At 46.9% G+C, this 25,758-nt stretch overlaps 1 long non-coding RNA gene across 1 annotated transcript; it reads left to right on the top strand.

The window, feature by feature from the left end:
* Positions 1-813: 813 nt before the first annotated feature.
* Positions 814-19,559, top strand: LOC138283194 (uncharacterized). The gene is made up of 3 exons (XR_011201121.1): positions 814-835; positions 2,349-2,394; positions 19,478-19,559. It is a non-coding gene; the product is annotated as an uncharacterized lncRNA (long non-coding RNA).
* The last annotated feature ends 6,199 nt before the right edge of the window (positions 19,560-25,758 follow it).

Genomic DNA, 25,758 nt, shown 5'->3' with positions numbered 1-25,758 from the left:
GTGTGCAGGGAGTGTCTACCTTTAAAGTGCTCATCTACACCTGCTGATCCATGGTGGTTGGACCGCGACAATCAATTGGTGGTGTGCAACCTCGTAATAGGACTGGCAGGAACATGGTCTCCGACGATCTGTTTGTGCCTCCAGAAGACCGCAGCGGTATGTGCAGCCTGGCGGCAGACCAATGGCGGTCTCCTATTTCCTCGACTGCCAAACTCATAATACAGTGGTCCGCTCTGCTAGACTGTTGGCGGTCGGACCGCCAAACTCGTAATCAGCCCCTAAGTGCTTAGAGACGTAAAAACAATAGACTTTAAAGTGTAAGGCGCTGTGATCTTGGAAGAATTCATTTTGTGAATAGGAGAGAGGTGTGACTGCTCAGGGCTAATTTGTGAGACTTAAAACTCCAAATGGACTGAGGTTTGACTTGCTGACTAATTATGCCTCTCGATGAACCATTCATCAATTTTACATTAAGTCATAATAATAAAGAGTACCGGAGCAAGGTGACTGTGTGTCTCACAGAAGGTACGTACACATCTTAAATAAAATAACCATGTCTTTATCAATATGTTGTTTTCTGTGGTTTGCCCTGAGTAATGAATGACAAAAGCGTATGTTGAAAGAAATAAGATTAAGAGAAGGGATTGGGTTAATCCCTGTCTAGGTATTCTGTCTCTTTCAATCAGTCAGCAGGAATAGCACTTACGTAACTTAATTACATTACTTACTGCTATAACTTGATTTCTCAATGAATGGACACGCTTTCGTATAGAAGGAAAACCGTATTAGATTCATACTCATTGTACCGGTATCCGAAGACAAAGAGCAATTTCTGGTAATAAAATATTAATTATTAATTTTTAGATTTACGGCTGATAAGATCTATTGCCCTCCTCAGGCTGCAGAAGGTAAATCCTAGGACGTATTCATGACTAGGTAATTGCGCGAGTGTATGTTAGAATGAGGGATGATCAGCTGTCAAATGTAGGGAGGGAAGCAAAAAGAAGCAATATAAGACAGTGTCAGGTGGGGTGAGGTGGCAGTCAATTGTGCAGATGAACTTTTAAACTGATGGAGCATTAATGACCATCGTATATTGCACCGAGTAGAATTTCTCTAGGAAAACGCTTATAAAAAAATTGGTGTAAATGAACATTTTATGCAAATTTTCCAATGAAATCTAAAAACAAGCTATTCGGTTGAGAGGCATGTTTGAAGGCGCACTCATGAAATATTTCACAATCTTATGGTCATTTAAGCACACTATTACTATATTGGAATAACACCATAACATCATGAATAATTGTCTCCAAATATGTACTCTTCATTATTAAAACATAAACTTGAAATAATCTGAAAATGTTCTCCTTTTGCTTCTAAACACCAGCATACCATCCTCTAAGAATACACTTCCTTTATCCCCAAATACTGGTTTCATCTTTAAAGAAAGAAACTATTTTTGATCCACCACTGCTGCTTATCGTTTTCTTAAACTAAACTCTTTGCCCCCAAATGCTAGCTTTTTGGGTCAATTAAAAATACTTTTGCCGTAAACGTCAGCTTGTCGTTGCCTCAAAATAGACTTTTTGCTATCAAATTGCTATATTTAATTTCTAGAAAATAAACGTGGTTTGCTTCTAAATATGACAATGTCATGTTGGTAAAATAACGCCCTTCTATCCACAAATTGCAGTTTTTATTTCAAGTACAACGTGTTGTCTTTATCACTAATACATATCCTAGCCATGTTTTTCCCCAGATACTAACTTTTGGTTTGCATTAAATATTATTTTACATTACAATCCCAAACCATCATAGGTGGAGACATGGACAACACAATCTACATTTGTAACAACAGAAAGGGAGTGGGACCCGTGACTTCTGTACCGTATGCATAAAAACAATGACCACTGTCAACTTGGTAATGAATATGCCTTTCAAATAGGCCCTATTGCCTCAGTGAGCGACACACCTCTTTAAGTCTCACAGAAAATGTACTACCTGCGAGAGGGATGTGCCGCACTAATGGCTAGATCTATCAAAATAAACTGACACAAGTAATGCATGTTTCTTGCTCCAAAATCGTAGATACTTTCTGCTGTTCCCGAATGAAAAATTAGGTATCTGAATAAGACATGCGAATTCAAATTGTCAACATGGAGGAAATCCTGTTACAGAGATTTATCCCCACACCAATATGGGAGTCTGCGTATCTAAGGAACAAACTGCTATGGCAGTATAAAATCAAGTATATGTCTTCTAGTCCATGTTTCTGCAAAACTTCTTGGTCAGGTTTAGCCCTTAGGTCTCTGAACTCATGTACCATGTTGTTCCCCTTTCCTGTTTAGCGATCCATGGGATGCCGGGTTTCAGTGGCTTTTGGAACCCTTCAAGGTAAGCCATTTAAAGAGTTCTGCTTTCCTTCTTAAAAGGTTGAGTTCGAAATGGGAATTAGTGTTTCATTTTATGTTCATGTTTAAAGTACGTTTTCAAAAAGGCCAAACTTGGACCTTTCTGAGCATTCCTACACTGAGGCATGGTGTTATATTGGGTTTTATTTCCTCGTGGGTAGGTGTGTGTGTTCTTACACACTCACAAATATCCCTGCCTATCTTTATAGGCATTGCAGACTGTTGAGACACCATCTGAAATCCCCTCAGCATCATGTTTAGGACATTTGAGAACCAAACTAAGGCATCTCACGGCCTTCACGTAGTAGTCTCATTAAGACAGGAATGTCTATGTTCCGAGCATCTCCATCTTCACGGACTGCTGACAGTGATCGATCCAATCGTGGTAAATAATAAAATGACTGAGCTTTCTGTAAACACACTTTGCTATGTTTTCAATGTTATAATCCTGAACATAGACTTCAGCAATGGCTTCAGTACTCCAGCAGTGAACCCTGCAAATGAGTCAAATAATGCTATTTTTTTCAGAGACAAGTGTGGTTAGTGAAACGCTCTAGGCTGTAGAGAATTGTGTATGTTTTCAGTTGTTTGTACAAAAATGGTGTCGACATAGAGGTGAAGTTTGCGATCGCAAGTGACCCAGTGGTACAGTGTGTAGGGCGTTGTGCCACATCTTTACAAAAATATCACCTACTGCGATTAATGATAGAATGTCTACACCCGACACGACGATATTTAGGCCACAATATTTATGTCAGGCGATATTCTAACATACAACCCATCAACAATTTTTCTCACACAATATTCAGGTAATGATTTGTACAGATTTCAGCCTAGATGTCAAACGCCAGCTGGGGTCATGTTCAGGGCGGATAAAATAACCTAGGTGAACGCAGCAGCTATTCATATAGGTAGCTCTGTATTAGCTGTGTAATAAATAAATATCCAGAAGCATACTAGCAGCAATTAGCACTCTTGAAACTAGTTTTTGACCACACGTTTTGTCCAATATCGACACGTTATTAGAAGCCTCCTTGTATACATTGTTACATTTCACGCTGTCATTGACAGCAATTTTATTTTTCAGTTTTGTGCAATCACAGAAGCTATTGTATATCCTGAGAAGTCTCTTGAGACCACTAGTTTACCTTTTATACTTTTTATCAGAAGAGCTTGTCCTTTCTCCTTTGTTTACTTATCTCCTGGCATACTAGTCTTCATGGCCTCTGTCAATGTCCAGAATCTCTTTCATAATTAGGACATAGGATGAGATACTAATTCGTGGATCACTAGATGCTCTTGATGTTGTAACAGCACGAGTCCAGACTGGGATGTAGTCTAATGTAAAACTGAGGGGGTAATTCCGAGGATGGCGGTAACTGAAACACCACGCCGGCGGTGGTCTTTTGACCACTGCCCGGGTGGCAGTGCAGACCGCCATTTAACGAGTAAGGCAGTGAACCCAACGCAACACAGACAACTCACTGCCAGCACCGCCGCTGCCGATGAGCAGCATCCGGCGGCGGAAGTAAACTTCATGCTGGTGGAAGCCAATGTCCCCCTGCCATATTCCAAGTCACCACACTGCCAGGATATCCGGGGCAGGCTGGCCACTACGAAAAACCTGGCGGAAACAGAAAGAATAAAAGGAGACACCCACCTCCAGGCACACAGAAGTCTTTGTAGCCGCCCTGGCAGACGAACTGCTAGTCTTCCCAGCATTGTATCTCACCATACACCTTCAGGGCCACCGACAACGCCGAAGACGACAACTACAAGTACATCTAGCACAGAGGGGAGGAAATGGCAATGATGCACTCCCACACATAACACACATTTCTCGCAGAGATAGCTAAGGCCACACACAGGCACACACAATATACTTCAAAGGCAAGTACCCAATACACACACAAAGCCAAGCAGATACATGCCAAACATACAGCACAACGCACACCAACACCACCAACACACCCCATAACCACACAACAAAAACTAGACCACAAACACCTCAACACAGGCATAGACAGGCACGCTGTGTGACACCACACATACACACACACCATGAACTGTATGTAGCAATGACACACAATCAATAGCAGTGAACACACATCCAAACAATGACACAGATGACACAACAGGTACAACCAACAATCAAGGAAATCCACACATGCAGCACCATACACACGGATGCACACAACACCCCATACAATCCCACAAACAAGCAGTCACACACATTACAACATCCCCATGGCCCAAATCATCTACCCAGCGCATGCAACAACACAGACACAATCTATACACAGACCTCACACACCGTTGCACACAGATGTCACACCACCATGTGGAAGGAAACCAGGACAAGCATCTCAACTTGCCAACCACAGCTATGCGGGCAGTTGTATTCTACAACAAATTACAAAAATAAACTAAATACAATATGTGCCAATGGCAATCCAATGTCCAGAAATGCAGGAGACACTGTCCATAAATCATGGGCCCAACTTGACTCCTGACAGCAAATAGGGCTCCATGTCATAGGGGCATCAATGGGACAGACAGGCACCTCAGGAGTGTGGGGGTGGTGGGAGAGGCTTGGATGTTGAAGGGGCACATTGGGCTTGGGAGGGGTGACTTTGGCACTGGGAGGGCTGGATTTCTTGCTGGGTGGAGGAGCAGGGGGAAACCATAGAGGAGGCACCCAAGGTATGGGAGGTGGAAGGGCCTGCGAGGGGCAGGGGGACACGGCGTTTACGTGGAACACAGTTTGGGAAAGGAGTTAAGGAAGAGGTCAAGGGTGGCAAGGAAAAGTTTCTTAGGTACATGGGGGTGGTCACATGATTGAGAGTTGGGAGTGGAGGTAGAGGGAGTGCTTGTCTGACGTGTTGGTGTGCTGTACGTGGATGCTGGTGTGTGCAATGTGTGTATGTGTGGTGGCTGAATGTTGGGTGGGTGAGTGGGTGCATGTGCATTCACTGGGAGGAGGGTGGGCAGAGATGCAGGGAGAGGGGATGGGAGATGTGTGAGTGAATGTTGCAGTGGTGTGTGAGAGTGAGGTGGATGTGCTGCAGGTGGCAGAGACAGCAGCTGTGGTGAGTGCGGATGTGGTGTGTGTATGCCTGTGTGAACGTTTGTGATGCCTATGACTGTCTTTGCGCACCTTGTCTGTTGTAGTGGGTGTATGCTGGTATGTAGGTGTGCTTTGGACGGGTGAAGGGAGAGGGGTTGTGGATTGGGAAAAGGTAGCTGGAGGGGGGACGGAAGATGAAGGAACACCGGCTGCCGTCAACGAGGAGGCCTGAGCCTGAAACGATCTCTGTAGGCCAGGCAAGGCACCGTGAATGCCTTCCAGGATGCATTGGACTGCTGCATCAGGGATGCCAGTCCCTGGATGGCATTCACGATCATTGTCTGCCCCACAGAGATGGACCTCAGGAGGTCAATAGCCTCCTCATGGAGGGCAGCAGGGCTGACAGGGGCAGAAGCAGAGGTGCCTGTGGTGAAGGTGACGCCCTCCGTCCTGGGTGAGCGGGCACGGGCAACTGGGTGGGGTGCTACAGGAAGGGTGGTGCTGGTAGGGGGGGTGGTGGACAAGAATGGTGCTGTGGTGGTCCCGGATGGGTCCGCCACCATCGGAGGAGAAATCAGTATCAGATGTGTTGGTAGCTCCAGTCTCCCCATGGTGCTCCCCTCGCCCTCCATCCCACTGGTCCCCTCCGCTTCACTGGTGTCCGCCTCCTGGGTCCTGTGGGCTGCTGTATCCCCGCTGGCCGGTGCCCTTCCTCCTTTGCCAGATGATGGTAATGCACACATAGACAGAAGTGGAGAGAGAGAAGGAGGGTGGGAGAGTCAGAAAGGGAGGAAATGATGTTATCCCACACAGCTACTTCACATACAAACAATACATATTACAGCCCCTGCCGGGAAACAAGAGGCCATTTAGCAATCATTTACTATTGAGTCATGCAAGCGATACTCAAACTCACCTCATCCTTGCAGCCTAAAAACCTGAATGAAGACCACTGCATGGCTATCAACTGCCTAAATGACTTATTCAACAAACCAGCCCAGGAACATATCCATCCAATTGTCATCCATTATGAGTGGATACAAATCTGAGCACTTAGGGCCAGATGTAGGAAACCGTTTTACCCATTCTGTGTCTATGGGAAAATGTGTTCGTACATATGGCCCCTAGAACATTAACTAACTGACAGGAATGTATGGAGTACATGTGGTACAGAGGTCCATTGATGTAGCAAGTGAAGCAATTGCAATGTTCATGTAACATGACTGTCATTACCCATATACAGTACCAAAATGACCACCTTGTAATAAGACAGTACAGGCAGAGATGGAGGATGCATCCAGTGACATGATAGAATACTTGAGCAACCTATACCTAAAGGGGAACGTGTGTCACGGTACCACCAATTATTTTCCTGCATGGCTCAACATAGCTAACGTCACACACTCCTACATAATGGGTGTGACAACCAGGACTGTACCACACTAAATCACATCTGACCACGTAAATTCCAAGTCCAATGAGGGTCAAAGTAGACAACCATGCAGTAGTCACCTGATAGTCAACACTTACCCCCTTGTGGCTGCTGTGCTGCCTGCAAGCACCCATCCAACTCTGGGTAGGCCACCACCAGTATGTGGGCGATTAGGGGGGCTAGGGTCTGACGGGCACCCCTACCACATTGGGAGGCCATCCACAGCTGGGCCTCTGCGGTCTTACGGGCCCAGCACCTCAGGTACTCCCACCGCTTCCTGCAGTGGGTGTTCCACCAGGTATGGACTCCAGGGTCCGCACTTCCTTGGCGATGGCCCTCCATAACCCTTTTTTCTGGTGGGTGCAGACCTGCATGGGAAACAATCCGAAAATGGGGGACATGATGTTAAGTACAACAATACAGCAGCAACCTTTGGTGACACACAACAAACACGGACCATGCACACTGCCAATATTCCACACATATCATGTGCATGCTAAACACCTCATCAGTCATGACATGTCAATGTGCACACACATACATCGTTAAACACCATCCGATATGTGGGACAAAGGACGTTGTACTGACCTGTTGCCCTGGAGCACCGTACAACTGCCCATACAGGGGTTGGACCCCTTCCCCCAGTTTCTCCAGTTCCTCCGTAGTGAAAGCTGGGGCCCTATCCCCTGCAGTGCGTGCCATCGTTGCTCCAAGAGACAGGACACAGCAGCACACAAAGTGGAGGTCTGTCTAGCCTGAAAGCCAGGAGTCAAGTGAGCTGGCCCATTTAAAATGGCAGTTACGACCGTCACCACTGGCGGTGATCATCATTGGTCCCAGTCTCCCATGGACTCAATGTTAACCAATGGGGAGTTGCACAGTGGCTCAGACCGCCTTCCGCCATGACGACTTCCGCTGGTGGAACGAGGTCACTGCCTGCTGTACAATGCGTGCTGGACAGGCGGATGCCATATTAGTCTGTAACATGACTGGGTTCACACTGCGCAATTACCTGCACGTCGTCACAAATAGTTACATCAGGTCACACATTGTGGATAATGACACATGTAGTGAGTGTCTGGTGACATCACCACACTTGTCACTACAGTTATCAGCATATATGATCAGTATAATGGAACACATGGAAGGTGCACGTGTACATGTTCTATATCCGTCCATAGATAAACTGCCATTGTCTGGTTAGGAATGGAGTGTGAAGTAATGTGTCTTCCCACAACATGTCAGCCAATATGCATGAATAACACTTCGTGACTGTCGTATGTCATACTTGATGCCCTGCATTTCGAGAGATTCCCAGATTGTTGTTTGTGTCCCTGTGCAGATATCACCACAATGGAGTGATGAGTAATGCACTAGTTTACCAGCCACTCATAGATCTTGATACCATGGAAGAGAGCCACATCATCCTGACCTATCGACTGAACCGCTTGTGCATCAGGGAACTGGTCGCCCAGTTGAAGCCAGACCTCCTGCAGGGTTTGAGAAATCCACATGCCATTCCTTCAACAGTCCAGGTGTTGTCAGTCCTGCATTTTCTGGTGAGTGGCTCTTTTCAGGTTACAGAGGAACTGGCTACAGGGTTTTCACAGCCCCAGTTCAGTAAGGTGTTGCAGGATGTGCTGGACGCTCTACTCAATCATGTGCACAGATACACTAAGTTCCCACAACGTCCAGAATTTCCCAATGTAAAAGCAGCCTTCTACAACATATCAAATGTCCCACATGTATATTGGGGCCATTGATGGGACTCACATTTCCTTGGTACCTCCAAGGACCAATGAACAGGTCTACAGAAACAGGAAGCTTACATATTCGCTTAACGTACAAATGGTGTGTCTTGCAGACGAGTACATAACACATGTGAACGCAACATTCCCAGGATCAGTACATGATTCCTACGTCCTGAGGAACAGCAGTGTCCCTGCAATGATGTCACAGCTACAGGGAGAAAGGGCCTGGCTCATAGGTATGTGTACTTCCCTCCATGTCAGACGTTTGTACCCCTCATAACACAGTCAGCACTCTGCATAGCATTGTTACCTATGGTCATGTTCCCCTTTCCACACAGGTGACTCCGGATACCCCAACCTGCCCTGGCTCCTGACACCTTTGAGAAATCCAACTACAGGACAGGAGAACAGGTACAATGAGGCACATGGCCGGATGAGGCGTGTGATTGGGCGGACTTTCGGTCTCTTGAAAGCTAGATTTCATTGCCTTCATGTACCGACCAGGTAAAGTTTGCAAGATCATTGTTGCATGCTGCATGCTCCATTATCTGGCCCTCAGAAGGCACATCCCACTGTTGGAGGAGGGGGGCATTGATGCTGGAGCAGTGTTTGGGCCCAGTGATTCCTATGCCGAGGGGGAGGCAGATGAGGATGAGGGACATGACAACAGGACTGATATGATTCGTCCCTAGTTTCAATGATGTACAGGTATGTGTGAATTGTATGTCATCTGCACATGGAAGATGTGTTACTGAAGCCAGTCTATAGCCAGTATTTGCATGCATCAAGGTGTGTGTGGGGACTACAGCCTTCCATCTTGGTTTCCGAACGTAGGTTAGTTGACTTACCATGAGGGGTAGTGGTGATGCACTAATGCTAAGTACATGTGTGGAATGCTGGTGCCATTGGGGTACAGCCTTATAGTTGTACCAAAGGTTTAGGGTCCTAAGTCTGCCTGTTTGGGGATATGTTAGGGGGACTTATCAGTCTTGTCATGCTGTGTAGGCTTGTCATGCTGCATTGTCAGCTGCTGTGTGGTAGTGGTGGGGGGAGGCTCCAGCCTTTCCCCTGCAGCCTCGGACGGCTGAAGTGGCTTGTGTTGTTTGCCCAGATGCTGCTCCAGCCCCAGTCACCAGAGCCATCCTGCCTGCGGCATCTGTTCCTTTTACATTGGCATTGGCAGCTTTTGTTCCCTTCCTGCCCTTGGCAGGTGGTGGTGCCTCCTTGCTTCTGCCAGCTGGTGGTGCCTCCTTGCCCTTGCTAGATGGTGGTGTCTCCTTGCCCTTGCTAGCTGGTGGTGACTCTTTGCCCTTGCTGGTTGGTGTTCCCTTCCTGCCCTTGCTAGCTGGCGGCCCCTTCTTGCCCTTAGCAGGTGGTGCAGGCACACTAGCAGTGCTGACGGTTGCCTCCTTGGAGCCTCTCACACATGCAGTAGCTGCAGAAACTACAGTGGCTGTGGACTGGGTGGCTGAGGTGCTGGCCTGGGTTCTGCCCACCCTGGCCTGACGTGAAGGATGGGGGGAAAGGCAGGGAATTAGTCAGGGGTGGAGAGGAAAAGCTTTTTAAGGACACTGGGGCTGGAGGAGGGTGAAGGTTTGGGAGTTGAGGAAGAGGGAGTGGTTGTAGGAGGTGTCTGTCTGCTGTGTTTGGGTACAGGTGCAAGGGCTGTATGCTGTCATGAGGTGGATGGCTGTTGGGTGTATGAGTGCTTGTGGTTGTGTACTTTGGGAGGAGGGGGCACCGACACAGTGGGAGAGGACACAGGGGAAGTGTGCATGGATATGGGGGTGGTGACTGCCAGTAAGGGGCATGTAGTGATAGGTGTGCTGGTGATGGAGTTAGTGGATGTAGTGCATGCAGGTGTGAGTGGAGACGCTACTGGGAGGAAGGTGGACGAGGAGGAGGAGGGGGACACAGTGGAGGCAGTGGATGTTGATGTGTCTGCATCTGGATGGTGCTTTTGTGAGTGCCTGTGGGATGAAGTGTGGTTCTTGTGTTTGACTGAGCTACTTCTGTGTGTTGATTTGGGTGCATGCTGGTCTGAAGGTGTTCTTGGGATAGACTGGGGTTGAGGGTATTGGGACTAGGTAGAGGAAGTTGGAGGGGGGAGGCTAGAGACATGGACAATGGCTGCCATCAGTGAGTTGGCCAGAGCCTGGAATGATCTCTGTTGGGCCGCCACGCCAGAGTGAATGCCCTCCAGGAATGCATTTGTTTGTTGTAAATGCCCTGCTAGACCCTGGATGGCATTCAGTATGGTTGACTGCCCAACAGAGAGGGATCTCAGGAGGTCAATAGCCTCCTCACTCAGGGCAGCAGGGCAGATTGGGGTAGGGCCTGAGGTGCCTGGGGCAAAGGAGATGCCCACCCTCCTGGGTGAGCGGGCACGGGAAACTCGCTGAGGGTCTGCTGGGAGTGCGGTGCTGGTACAGGGGTGGCGGCTGTACCTGTAGTTGGGGTGGCCACAGAGGTGTCCGCCACCGCCAGGGAGCTTCCATCGGAGGAGGTGCACTGTCAGCACTGTCCCCTCCTGTCTCCGCCATGGTGCTCCCCTTGTCCCCCCCCCGTCCCACTGGTGCCCTCACTGTTGGTGGATTCGGCCTTCAGGCCCATGTGGGATGCAGCTCCCTCCGTCGCCGGTGCCTCTGCTCCTCTGCCAGATGATGCTAATGCACACAAGGACACAGTGACAAAACAAAAAGGGGGGGGAGACAGAGGATACACTTGGTCAATGTCAGAAACAACACCTCCGTTGGCGTACACAACTCACAGGGAACAGCCCTATGCACTTGGCCATGCAATACCAGTTACAATGCTAGTCACCAGGCCATGGGGTACAATGCCTAATGCCATTAGCAGCACATCTGAAACCCACAGGACCCTGCCCAGTAGTAGATGCCCACTAGCATTATTGGGGTTGGAGTGCATCTGAGCCTGCCCATCAAGGAACTACCCTGCCATGTTCGTCCTGACCTAGGGGCACCCACAGACCCACATCCCCCACCCAGGTAACACCTTAACGCGAGCTACTTCATTTTTGAAACTGTACTCACCCCCTTGTGGGTGCTGTGATGCCTTCAAGCGCCCATCCAACTCCCATAGGCCACCGCCAGGAAGCAGAACAATAGGGGAGTCAGGGTACGACGGGCACTCCTTTCTCATTGGGAGGCCCTCCCTAGCTGGGCCTCCGCCGTCTTCCTTGCCCAGCGGCGCAGGTCCTCCCACCGTTTGCGACAGTGGGTCCTCTGCCTGTCAAAGACTCCCAGGGTCCGCACCTCCTTGGCGATGGTACGCCAAATACCCTTTTTCTGATGGGCACTGACCTGCAGAAAAAGATACATAAGAAAAGGTATTAGTCATACCGTCCGGACTTTTACACTCATGGCCCACCATATCCCTCCCATCCCCTAACACACAGACATTGCCCAACAAACATGCAACACTCTGCCCAGGATCCCTCAGCCCCCCTCTACACGAGGCTTACACACACAGCACTCCATACATTAGTTCCCCACGCATCGTGCTCACAGTGTACTCACCTGTTTGTCTGGAGGACCATGAAGTAAAGGGTACTGGGGTAGGACCCCATCCACTAGTCTCTCCAACTCCTCGTATGTGAAGGCAGGGGCCCTTTCCCCAGACACTCGAGCCATAGTCGCTTCCAGACACAGGTCACAGCAGCACTTGCAGCGTAGGTCCTCTCCTGTTGAAGGTCAGGTAGCAAGTGAGTGAACAGATAGAAAATGGCAGTCACGTCCGCGGTGGTGCGTACCGTCACCGCCAGCGTACATCACCATTGGCTCCTGGAAACCTTAGGCCCCAATGATAACCAATGATGTGTTGCATGGCGGTCGTCGACCTAATTTCCACTTGTCCCTCCTCACAGGTCAGGCGGCCGCCATTTCAAGGGGGAACCTAACTGAGTCACAGCAGACACAGGCACATCAACGGACCTACACGTTCACATATTGTTTCTGTAAAAAAAATGCAAGGCATATTAATCTGAGGATATCTTTGAATATGACCATCTGCTCAGTTTTTCACCCTAGAGTTCAACCGGTGAGGATGAATAGGAGATGGAGACATACCCCCGTATACAGACCCCTGGTGGACCTGGTAAACAATGGAGGACAGGCACATTATCCTAACCTACAGACTTAATAGGGCCACAATCCATGAGCTGTGTGCACAATTGGAGCCAGGTCTGTTCTCAGCACTGGTATCCCCCCTCTTGTGTAGGTCCTGTCAGTGCTCCATTTCTTGGCAAGTGGGTCCTTCCAAGAGACAGTGGCCATGGCAGCAGGTATGTCACAGCCTATGATCTCAAACTTGCTGACCAGAGTGTTGTCTGCCCTGATGAAACACATGCGCAGCTACATCGTATTCCCACAGGTGGAGGATTTGGCCACAGTGAAGGCTGACTTCTATACAATGGGACATATCCCCAACATCATTGGTGATACTGATGGGACACATATTGCCTCCCCCCCCGGAGAAATGAACAGGTGTTCAGAAATCAAAAGAGCTTGCACTCTCTGAATGTGCAGATAGTGTGCCTGGCGGACCAGTACATCTCCCATGTCAATGCAAAATATCTTGGGTCTGTGCATGATGCTTTTATTTTGAGGAATAGTAGCATTCCATATGTGATGTCTCAACTCCAGAGGCACAGGGTGGGGCTAATAGGTGAGCCCATGGTCCCCACCCAGTGACTGTTGTTATATGGGTGAGGGTTTGGCCCTAAGGATGAGTGTCTGGCTAACAGGTATCCCTCGATATTTACAGGTGACTCTGGTTACCCCAACCTCTCATGGCTACTGACCCCAGTGAGGAATGCCAGGACAAGGGCAGAGGAACATTATAATGAGGCACATGGGCGAACAAGGAGGATCATTGAGCGCACCTTTGGCCTCTTGAAGGCCAGATTCCGGTGCCTCCATCTGACAGGTGGATCCCTGTGCTAATCACCCAAGAAGGTCTGCCAGATCATCGTTGCATGTTGCACAACCTGGCCTTGAGACGCTTGTGCCTTTTCTGCAGGAGGGAGGATGAGGCTGGAGATGGTCGTGTGGCAGCGGTAGAGCCTGTGGACAGTGACGAAGAGGAGGCAGAGGAAGAGGATGTGGAGAGCAGAACAACTATCATTTAACAGTACTTCCAGTGACATACAGGTAAGACACTGTAACTTCACCTTCCATTGCACTACTGTGTTGGACATTGTACATGGCAGCCTGATTTTCCAAATTATATGGCCACTTACTGTACCCTTTGGCATCTCTATTTTCAGATATCTGTGCCCCACTCTGCTTCCTGGTGTGTTTACTGCTGTCCACTACAGGTCATACCTATGTATATATAACTGTACATTTGAATTGCAATGTTTACAGTATGTTAAACTAATACATATTTCAATCAATTGACAGACTCCATACTTGTATCAGTTCCAAGGGTGTTTATTTCTGTGATAATAAGTGTAGGGGGTAGTGCAATGGGCTGGGTTAATGATGGAGGAATGTCCAGGATAGAGTCCAGTCTATTGGTATCACAGGTGCATTGTCCAAGAGGGCATAGGGAGTGGGGCAATGGCAGTTCAAGGTGGACAGGGTCACAGAGTGGGACACAAGGGTGACCTCCTGGTGGGGTCTTGGCAATGTTCTCTGGCTTCTGCCTGGATCGCAGGGACCTTTTGCGTGGTGGTTCTCCTTCTGCAGTGGGAGGGGTGCTGGTGGCCTGTTGTTCCTGTGGCGGGCAGCCTGTCCACTAGCGTCAGCAGAGGTGGAGGGCTTTTCATTGGTGTGGCTAGTGTCAGGGGCCTCCCTCATGGTGTTGGCCATGTCAGCCAGCACCCCTGCAATGGTGACCACGGTGGTGTGGATGTCCCACAGGTCCTACCTCATCCCCAGGTACTGTCCCTCCTGCAGCCGCTGGGTCTCCTGCAACTTGGCCAGTATCTGGCCCATCGTCTTCTGGGAATGGTGGTATGCTCCCAGGATGTTGTTCAGTGCCTTGTGTAGAGTCGGTTCCATGGGCCTGTCCTCCCCCTGTCACACAGCAGTCCTCCCAGCTTCCCTGTTGTCTTGTGCTTCTGTCCCCTGAACCCTGTGCCCACTGCCACTGACCCCAGGTCCCTGATCGTCCTGTGTTTGTGGGGTTGCCTGGGGTCCCTATAGTGGTGGACACACTGCTGATTGACGTGTCCCGGGGACAGAGGGATGGGCCCGCTGGGTGGGTGCTGTGCTGGTTTCCTGAGGGGGGAGGCTCTGTGGTGGTATGAGACTGTGTCTGGGTCACCGACTGTCCAGAGGTCCCTGATGGGCCAGGTTGGTCATCCTGATCCAGGCATGCAGAGCTGCTGTCATCACTGTGGGCCTCTTCGGGAGGGGACTGGATGTTGCTGGTACCTCCTCTCCGGTGACGTTGTGTGGGGGTCCTGTGGGGATGTAAATGCAGTGTTATTGTTATTGCGTGTGACATCTTGGGCTTGGTTATGTTTCCCCCTTTGGTTGTTATTACCAAGGCAGCTTTACCTTGTGTGAGTTGTGATTTGGTTGGCTAAGTGATTGTCACTAGTGTGCATGCTGTGGTGATGGGTGTCCATGCAGGGCTGTGAGTGGTGTTCATGCATTGGTGGTGCATGCAGTGTTGAATACTGGGATGGGTGGGTTGTGATGGTGGGGTGTATGTGAGGTGGTGGGGTGATAGGGGTGAAGGTAGGGGTATGTTTTGGCATGCAGGTAGGGGGGTGATAGTAGTAAAAAGTTGACTTACCAGAGTCCAGTCCTCCTGCTACTCCTGCCAGGCCCTCAGGATGCATGATTGCCAAGACTTGCTCCTCCCATGTTGTTAGTTGTGGGGGAGGAGGATGGGGTCCACCACCAGTCCTCTGTACTGCTATCTGGTGTCTTGCTACCACAGAACGCACCTTCCCCCGTAGGTTGTTCCACCTCTTCCTGATCTCTTCCCTTGTTCTGGGGTGCTGTCCCATGGCATTGACCCTGTCCACGACTTTCCGCCATAGCTGCATCTTCCTTGCAATGGATGTCTGCTGCACCTGTGATCTGAATAGCTGTGGCTCTACCCGGATAAGTTCCTCCACCATGACCCTTAGCTCCTCCTCTGAGAACCTGGGGTGTCTTTGTGGTGCCATGGGTGTAGTGTGAGTGGTGTGTGTGAGTGTGTGTGGGGTGATGTGTTGGGGTGTGTGCTGTGACGTGCGTGGATGGTGTATGGGTGATGGTGTTACGTGCCTCTGTTTCTGTGGGTGCTCCTGGCGTGTCTCTCTCTCAGTTGTAAATTGTTCGTAGTGGTAAAGAGATGTGTGTAGTGTGGGGCTGTGTTTTATAGTGGTGTGGGTGTGCTGTGTGTATGAGTGTCAGGTGTATGTAGTTTGTACTGTCCAATGTGGTATTGCTTTGAATGTGTATGTGTATTTTGAGCGTGACTGTATGTACCGCCAATGGTTTACCGCGGTTGAATGTCCGCCGCAGTGATTCGTGGGTCATAATGCTGTGGGCGTATTTCTGTTGGTGTAACGGTGTGGGTTTTGGTACCGCCAGTTTATCACTGACCTTTGGTGTGGCGGACTTTTGTGTGTGTCTGTATAGTGGCGGATTTCTATGTGTGGGTCATAATACGCGTAGCGGTATACCGCCGGGGTCGCGCTATGTTGTCGGCAGTCAGCATGGCAGTAAGCAGCACTTACCGCCGATGTCATAATGAGGGCCATAGTGCCTTGAGGTGATGGCCTCATTCTTGAAAGCATCATAGTACACTCTGCACCTATGGGGGTCAGTGCTGGGCTTAGATACATACTGAGTGGCTACCCTGGGAGAACTCCACAGGTTTGCAGTGTACTTTCAGGGCATCCAGGACAGCACAGCACAGAGTGTGCAATGCCACAGTCACACCATCACAGGTTGCAGGTACGAAGTGGGTGCCATCGAGAACATGTCAAGTGGTAGCATGGTAGCAATGATGGGGCTGACATAGGTAGCAGCTCCGGCATGCTTCAGAAGAGCAGTAGCTCCTATGGGTATCTCTGGGACTGGTCCACAACTTCGATCAGGACAGCCACTCAGTCAGTGAGTCTCTGGTGGACGGACTCATGCACAAAGGTCAAGTGCTTGTAGTCCCCTTGGAAAGTCAGCTTCTTCTGCATGCTTCACTTGCTCATTCCTTCTTCCTCATGCAGGACTCCTTGAGTTTCCTAGAACAAATCAGGCAGTTCTTCCTATAGACTGGGGTAAAGATGATGTCCATTCACCTCTTCAGAGCTGGCTGTGCAGAACCATGCCCTATTACTGATGGCAAGTATCTCTGAAGGGGCAGCCTCAGTGAAGGACAGAAGATCAAGTCCAAAGTGCTCTGTATACCAAATTCTTCATGCCCAATCCGGGGTCATTAGGATGATTTAGGACTGATCGGTCCTAATCTTCTTCTCCATTCTAGGCAGAACTGTCTCCCAGTGAGAGACGTCTTGGGAACTTGTGTTCTGGGAAGTGGCCAAAAGATCCAGCCAAGGTTCTCCCAATTCATGGAAGAGACCTTTCACCACCTCCTGGTGTAACTGCCACTTGTGATCCGCTAAGCATCACCAGCTGTTCTCATCTAGTCTGGAATTAGGTCCTGCCAAGTGGTTCACCATCAGGAAAATATCTTGATGATACTTACATTTCTGTAAGTTTAGTGCCTCCTTGTACAGGGCCCAGGACCCCACATCGCCATGTTTGTTGCATTACCAAGTGGCTGTTGTGTTATCTGTGACCACCTGTACCTGCCTCTTTATGATAGATGGAAGGAAGACTTTCAACGAAAGGAGATGACCCGGGCCTCCAAGAGGTTGATATGGAGCTAGGCCCCCACAACGAAATCAGAAGCCTCTGATCGGCACCACTCCCAGATGGCTGCCCCAACACAGAAGTGTCACATCGGTCACCACTGTCAGCTCTGGGTACAGTAGGGAGAGGGTCTGCCACTAACCCAATCGTGGTCCAATAACCTCCACTGCAGATTATTCACAGTCTCCTCCAAAATCTGAACTTGGTCAGAGAGGTCTCCTTGTTGTGGGCCCACTATGACTTCAGATCCCACTACAGAGCACGCAGATGTCACCTGGAGTCTTTGAGCAGAAGGATGCAGGACGCCATCATTCCCAGTAACTTCAGAGTCAACCTCACTGAGATCGAGGAAGGAGGCTTAAAGGTCGGAATCATAGCCTGAATGTCCTAGACTCTCTTTTCCTGAGGGAAAGACACAAAACCAGACTGTGTACACAATGGCCCAAATGAAGGCAAGCATCTGAGAGGGAGTCAGGTGTGACTTTGGCACGTTGCTAATGAACCCAAAGGAGATTTGCTGATTTCTGGAGATGGGTGGTAAATGCCAGTGATCAAAGTAGGGGAAGACTGGCAACCCTGACTTCGGAAGGTCTGCTGCCACCACCACCATCACTTTTGTGAACACCCAAGGGGCGCTGGTCAGACGAAAGGGGAGCACAGCAAACTGAAAATGCTCTTGTCCCACCACAAAACACAGGTAGCGCCAATAAGCTGGCAGGATGAATGTGTGGAAATAAGCATCCTGCAGGTCCAACACCACCATTGAGTCTATCGGGGGCAAGGGTAGACAAGACAAGGGCCAGTGTGAGCATCTTAAATTTTTCCTTCAGGAGGACGCCGTTGAAAGGGGGCAGGTTTAAAATAATACAAACGCCTCTGTCTTTCTTTTGGCAGGATCAGCGACATAAAATTGATGCACACAATATTGAAACACTAAAATATTGGAAAATAACTATTATTAACAAAAATATTTTCTTAATTAGTAAAGCCACAAATATCAAGAACACAAATATTATTGTTAAAAATATAGATTTATACTTCGATTGAAAACAAAAATATCAGAACCAAAAATCTTGTTACTTTTAAATAAACATATGATATTTCAAAAATATCACCTCACACAATATCAACTACAACACTATCACCAAACTAATTACATTATCATTAATGAATATAAACATAACTACATATTATTACATTAAATAAATAACTACAATAAAAACTGAACAATAGATATATCTGTTTTAATAAACAAAGTACATCATCAAAATAATAATTCACCTCCAAAAATATAACTAAATAGATGAGCAATATAAACAAAAAATATTTACATAAATTACAAACATCTAACCACCAATATAAATATATGTATATATCAACAAAATATTATTTAAAAGTATCAAACTACACATTAAACATTTTAAATTAGCATTTACCATAGAAGGACTTAGCTGATAAAAAAGATTCAAACCAAACTAAATTAACCAATAAAATCAAAGTATAAACAAACTTAACCAATAAAATCACATAAACAATTAAATCAACAATATAAAAGACACACAAACTTTATCAACTTAGTACTGCAAAAACGACCAAACATGCAAGATGAGGAAACTCTGCTGGATTCTCTGACCAGACGCTGAAAAAAAACCTTGCAAAGTAAGAAAAATGTATATTTAAACTAAAACTTACTTTTGATTAAAATTGAAATTGTAAAATAACAACTAGTTAACACTCTCTAATTTCTATCTTTAACATGTACTTACTAAAAGAAAATGCTACAATATCAAGACAGATATTACTATGCCAAAAAACAACACTGACCACAAACCAGAAAAAAACAGAAAAAGTAAGTATATGTAAATTATTATAAAATAGAATTCGCCTCAAAACTAAATAAAATCAAACCCAACAACTTCAACAAACAAACAACAAATAAACATTTAAAATTAAACTGACTCTTTTTTTTCTTCCAACAGAAAAAAAGAACCTGCTCCACATTACAACATCCGCAATGGAAAAGCTGCAAAAGAGTGTGACACATCTAAGAAGAACATACACGTGAGTATAAGTTGGAATAAATTATAAAAGTAGTTGCATAATTTTATATGTAAATAACAAATGTATAAGCATTTTTTAAATTGTAATTCTTCATACAATTACACAATTTCAGACATAACGAAAGAGTAAGATACATAACATCCCAGAAAAGATAGATATTACTAAGTCACATGGACTATACCTACAACCAAGGAAGAACATCAATAGAAAATCTGAATTGGAAATGTACTAAATATTATTCTAATGCATGCTATGGGAGGGACACTGCAAATGATGATGCTGTAATTATTGTAAGGCAACACAGCTACCCCCAAATGTGCCAAATAGAAGTAAGGGAGGTATTGCATGATATAAGAGAGGCAAGCACTAGTTTCCAGGACCCCACAATAACAATCCTAAAAGATATACTCCCAAAAGCCCCCACATTCATCACTGGCCAACTACCAGCCATACCCACTTTGAAAAGCTTAATAGTACAAACTAAAAAAGCCACCAGTGATACACCTCCTGCCTCTTTAAGATACCAAGATATCAAAGTACTGGACCACTTAAAAATGACAGATAGTGAGGAATCCTTCCTGTTATATTACAACCTAAACAATGATAGACAAATCCTAATGTTTTCTACAGCAATACCCTACTAAACTAAGCTATTGCCAAACCTCGATGATGGATAGGACCTTCAAAATGTGCCTAAACCATTCACTCAGAAATACACCATGCATGGTGAATATTAAAGACATTATATCCCTTTTATGTATATGCCCTACTACCAAATAAACAAAGTAGCACTTACCACAAACTCTTAAACCACATAAAACATAAAACAAATAACTACTACCCACGAAAAATAGTCATATACTTTGAACAAACCATGATTCAAGCCATTTTAAACGTTTACCCACAGCTATACAAGGCTGTTTATGCCATTTCAATCAAAGCATGTAGATACACCTTCTCCAACAATCTTCACTAAGTGTGGAATATGTTTCAAACTGTCAATATGCCTTTGAAATAAAACAAAATGTTAGCACAAGACTATGTTCCTGTCAATGAGGTACCACTACAATGTACTAATAGAAAGCCATTTCTGCCAACAAAAAGAACACAAATTAAGGCCCTAATGGATTATTTTGAAGATACATGGGTTGACAGACTACATCGCTATGGACACAAATTCCAAATACCATGGTGGAATGTCTATGACAGCACCTTGGCACAGGAAGCTAAAACAAACAACGCAGGTGAAGGATGGCAAAATATCTTCCAATCCACACTACACAGAACCCAACCTACACTCTATAAATTTATAGAAGCATTACAAAAAGAGTAAAGCTACCAGCAACTACAAATGGAGCAATCTTTATCCTAAATTGAACCTAAACATAGTAAACAAACCATAAGAGTGTACGACATGCTACAGTTTAACATAAAACCTAAAAAACTCCCCAAAATGCAAAACATAACCTTAAGCAACATTTAAAATGTTTTTTTTTTATTTCAATAGTAAACATGATATTTTATTACATCAGTCAAAATGTTAAATAAAACTCCATTCTTAAATCAGACTACTATAGGGCCCAATTACGAGTTTGGCAGTCGGACCGCCAGCCCGCTGGGCCAGCACTCCCAGAAAGACCGCTGAGGTGGCTGCAGCCACGCTGCTGTACTACAAAGGGACAGCCGATCCCGCAGCGATCTTTTGGCAGCTGAAGACATTTATTATTGTATGTATTATTTCATTTGTGTTGATGCAGGTGTGTACCTTTTGGCCAAAAGGTACATATATGTATGCACATGTGTAATGAAGCCATGTGCATGTCCCTTTACATTGCTGGACCCCGGGCGATATATGCCCATTCCAGTCAATGGCAGGAAAATGCGACCGCTACTTACCTGTTCTTTTCGGGTGTTAGGGTGTGGGAGAAAACTGCTGTGTCAGGTGGTAGGGGCAGTCTGGGGGAAGTCATCCACATCAGTGAGGATTTGCAGGAGCAAGCCCCCCAGTTTGTTTGTTCCCACCAGCTCGGACCCGGCAGTCACACCGCCACAGTAGGCTCATCGGTAAAGCTTGTCGTAATCAGGACGGTGGTCTCCTTCTCTGGGCCGCCGTATGGGAGCTCCTCTTCTCCACCCGCCACCATGGCGGGAGGTGGTCAGCTGGCCGTGTCAGCGGGAACATAGCAGTCTCTCATCTGTGCAACCGCCAGCATTGTAATACAGCAGTTGGACCACCACATTGGCAGCAGTCAGACCACGGCCATCCGCATGGTGGCTGCGGGACAGCCAAACTCGGAATCAGGCCCATAATAAAATAATATATGAATTATTTATATATAAAACTAAACCTCAACAGCCAAAAAGTTCAAAGAACAAACTCAATCTATTATTTAACAATTACAGCACATAAAATATTCAATTCCGAAAAACAATCCCATACCGCCTAAATAAATAATAAAATATAACATTTCCACCCAAAACAAATAAACTAAATAAGACTTACTGTTCTGCAGCTGCAAATCACCCTCTGTGTTCATGTAGTCAAAAAGTATAATTCACCAAAAATGGGAACAATATTTTTCAAAAAGCCCTAGAAAAATGCAAAAATGTAACCAATCCAATAGAGATCCATTCAAACAATCCAGTGTATCTATGGATCATAAAAACCTGAAAACAGAAAAACCGAAAGAAAGTTCTTTAAAAAAAAGATAAATCCAAATGCCCATAGAACACGCTCGTAGAGAAAAACCTGTAAAGCAAAACAGAAATCCAACTGCAAAAAAAATTACATTCCCCAAAGTACATATACATTACACCTAGGTGCTGAGTCTGACTTTGGCAGGTACTGCTCTGCCACCAGGTTATTGGCAGTCAGATCGCCGCCTCCTCAGTGGTCTGACCACCTGATCAGGACTTTGGCGGTGACACCACCTCAGGACCGCCACCACTGCCGACATGACTGCTACCGCGGTGGCGGCTGCAGAGGCCATCCAACACTTTTTCTCTCAGGGTGGGGGAGCTGCATGTTCCGCCCCTCTGGTCACCTTGCTCCCCAACTAGTGCATATTCGCTCATTTGTGCCCCTTTTCCTTGATTCAGGGCTTCTCTTGTTCTCGCTTTGGTCCCTTGTAAGAAGCTGCCCATATTATCATAAAATGGGCTGCCAGTGTGGCTTCAAAATTATTTTGCGCACATGCTATACACTCGTATTCTGCTGTAGTGCTTGAAAGTTTAGGTCCAGTCCACTGCTGCTGCATACCTTTTGTTATACGTTTCCTATGGATTAAATAAGACTGTGTATTGTCAGCGTATAGTGACTCAGTCCACATATACCAACAGGAAATGTTGACAGGGTTCCTACCTAGCTCACAGGGCTAAATCTAAAACCCTGAACATGTTAGACCACCAGGTGGTATCTGCAACCTCTAACATGACTACTCAGATTCCCAAGGAAATCTTGAAAACAGATCTACCCTTTTGTAGTCATTTGGTGTACCCAAGATGAGACACAAGAAAGATGCAGAAATGTCTTTTAGAACCTTTATTGCAACAATCTTATTCTTGCATAAAAAACATGAGTAGTGATTATTAGGCAAACTAGAGAAAAAATGGCAAGCATTATTACGAAAATAGTGAAAAAGATAAACAGTTCAACCAGGGTAATGGTATTGTTTTGGTACACTCCTATTTTACTACCTATACTGTCAAGAGCATAGTGGGAGTGCCCTCTTCTAGATCAATTGGGATAGCCTGATACCCATACCTGGAAATCAGGAAGCCGGTCTCGTGTAGTGCAGGCTATAGTCCTGTGCAGGGTAGAGATCAGAAATCAGCATCAGGGTCAGCCAGGCTACATCTCGGGCATGACGTACCACGTTCCAGGATCATCCCAATGGAAGTGCTCCTATGCAGAATGTGGGGCAGAAGCAGTTTTTATAATACGAGCACCATTTGTGTCACACAATGCCAGAGGTGCAGGCTTGATGCTATGATATACCTGCAAGTGCAGATCTGTCTCCATGGACAATCACAATACTTAGGGCATCGCGTTATGTGTGCTTAGCCTTGGACGGAGTGCACACACTAGATGGTCTGAATGCATTCAAGAAACAAACTGCATGTACAGTGTTTTCTCAGTACATTATCTCACAAGTGAAATTAAATGCTAAGCTAAAATGTGAATTTTAAAACGGAGGCACTAAGGAGTCCTATTGTGCTTTACCATAATTTCTCATTCCCAATGGAGGTCCTCTTCCTGGTGAATTGTATTGCTGCTTCAGTGTTGCTGGTGGATATTCACACCTCACTGCAGCCGCCCTGCATTCGCTACACCACACGGATGGCTCTGGTTAGTACCAATTTCAGCTTTTACTGGGGAAAGGCAGGTGAGCTGTTTGCACAAAGGAGTAGTACCTTGATGTCAGATGTGAGGGAGCTCTGGTTCGTGTGTCAGGACAAAGCCTAGCTGTCCTTATTTTCCTGTGACACGTCCATACTGCTTTGGTACAAGGTCTCATCACCAACATACCTGCTGGCTGACCTTTGGACCATAGTGTTCAGCTGTTTGCATGGCTGCAGTACTTCAGTGTCACCAGAATAGGAGCCCTGAATATCCTCCAAGGTGGTCTACCTTTGGCTTTTTTGGCCCAGGAGTTGCATTTCCAGACCAAAGTACACTGGCAGTCTTCTGTGCTGACCCCTCTTAAGCTGGCTCTCATGCCCTTCCTCTTCTTTGCCGACTATCCAGAGCTCACTGCACCTGGTCACCACTGCCTTGTAGTTTATCTCTGGGATGAGGGGGCTTTGAATCCTGTTTGCCCTGTGTCCTAATTGACCATTTTGATTGGCACGCTGATGCCCGCACTGGCTGGTGTTTTGTGTGCTTCAGCCTTTCACACCCCTTGCCCTCCACTTCTAGAGAAGGGAACCTCATCTCTTTCTGGACTGGGGCTACTGTGCCCCTCCATCTTGTAGCCACTATTTTCAGAACTGTGCACTTTGTAATTCGCAGCCTTCTGACAGCCCTTGGCTCCTTTAGCCCAGAGTGTGGGCATGCCCAGGGGCGTAGCTTTGTCAGAATGATTGGGGGGGTGTTAGCTTCAGATTTCACAACACTCACTCTGGCATATAATGCTGAAATACATTATATGAGAAGCAGGGTGCATGAGAGGGGCTGAAGGGGCACTGGAAAGAGAGATGGCGGACAGGTGCCCTGGATATCCTCTGAGGTGGTCTACCTTTGGCTTATCGGACCTAGGAGTTGCATTTTCAGACCAACGTGCACTGGCAGTCCTCTGTGCTGGCCCCTCTTAAGCTGGCCCTCACGTCCTTTCTCTTCTTGCCGACCATCCAGAGCTCACTACTCCTGCTCACTACTGCCTAGTAGTTTATCTCCTGGACTAGGGGGCTTTAAATCCTCTTTGCCCCTGTCCTAATTGACCATGTTGATTGACAGGCTGATGCCCCCATTGACTGGTGTTTCGCATGCTTCAGCCTTTCACACCCTTTACCCTCCACTTCTAGAGAAGGGGACCTCATCTCTTCCTGGACTAGGGCTACTGTGCCCCTACATCTTGTATCCATTATTTTCATCACTGTGCACTCTGTAATGTGCAGTCTTCTGATAGCCCACGGCTCCTTTATCCCCGTGTGTGGGCATGCCCAGGAGCGTAGCTTGGTCAGAATGATTGGGGGCGAGGGGTGTTAGCTTCAGATTTCACAACAATCACGCCTGTATATAATGTTGAAATGCATTATATGAGAAGCAGAGTGCATGAGAGGGGCTGAAGGGGCAGTGGGAAGAGAGATGGCGGTAGATTGGTAGGGGTACTCAGAGAAACACAATATTTTGTAAAGTAATCAAAAAATGTTAGGTCTTTCAAAACAGAGAGGAGAGCATGTATGTGTTTTTCATCAGTGTGTGAATGCAAAAATCCCAGGTGAAATCCGACAGACACCTCACCATACCCGACTGAAAGCACCTGTACCCAACTATTCACCAGAAAACACATTTATTGGGGAGAGGTGTAACACCCCAAACAACGACCCCCAAAGCTAAGCCACTGGGTGTGCCTCTGCCATTTCACGGGCACAAGGTCTGTACGTTTATTGGCTATCCTCTTGCACGCTGGCCACAACATCTCAGACACAACAATGGATGGAACCACTGTGCTACACTTAGAAATGCTACCACACATCC

Source organism: Pleurodeles waltl, chromosome 3_1 (assembly GCF_031143425.1).
Source record: "Pleurodeles waltl isolate 20211129_DDA chromosome 3_1, aPleWal1.hap1.20221129, whole genome shotgun sequence".
In the NCBI taxonomy this organism is placed as follows: Eukaryota; Metazoa; Chordata; class Amphibia; order Caudata; family Salamandridae; genus Pleurodeles; species Pleurodeles waltl.
Note: the sequence above shows the minus strand (reverse complement) of the source record. Positions and strands in the feature narration are given on the sequence as shown.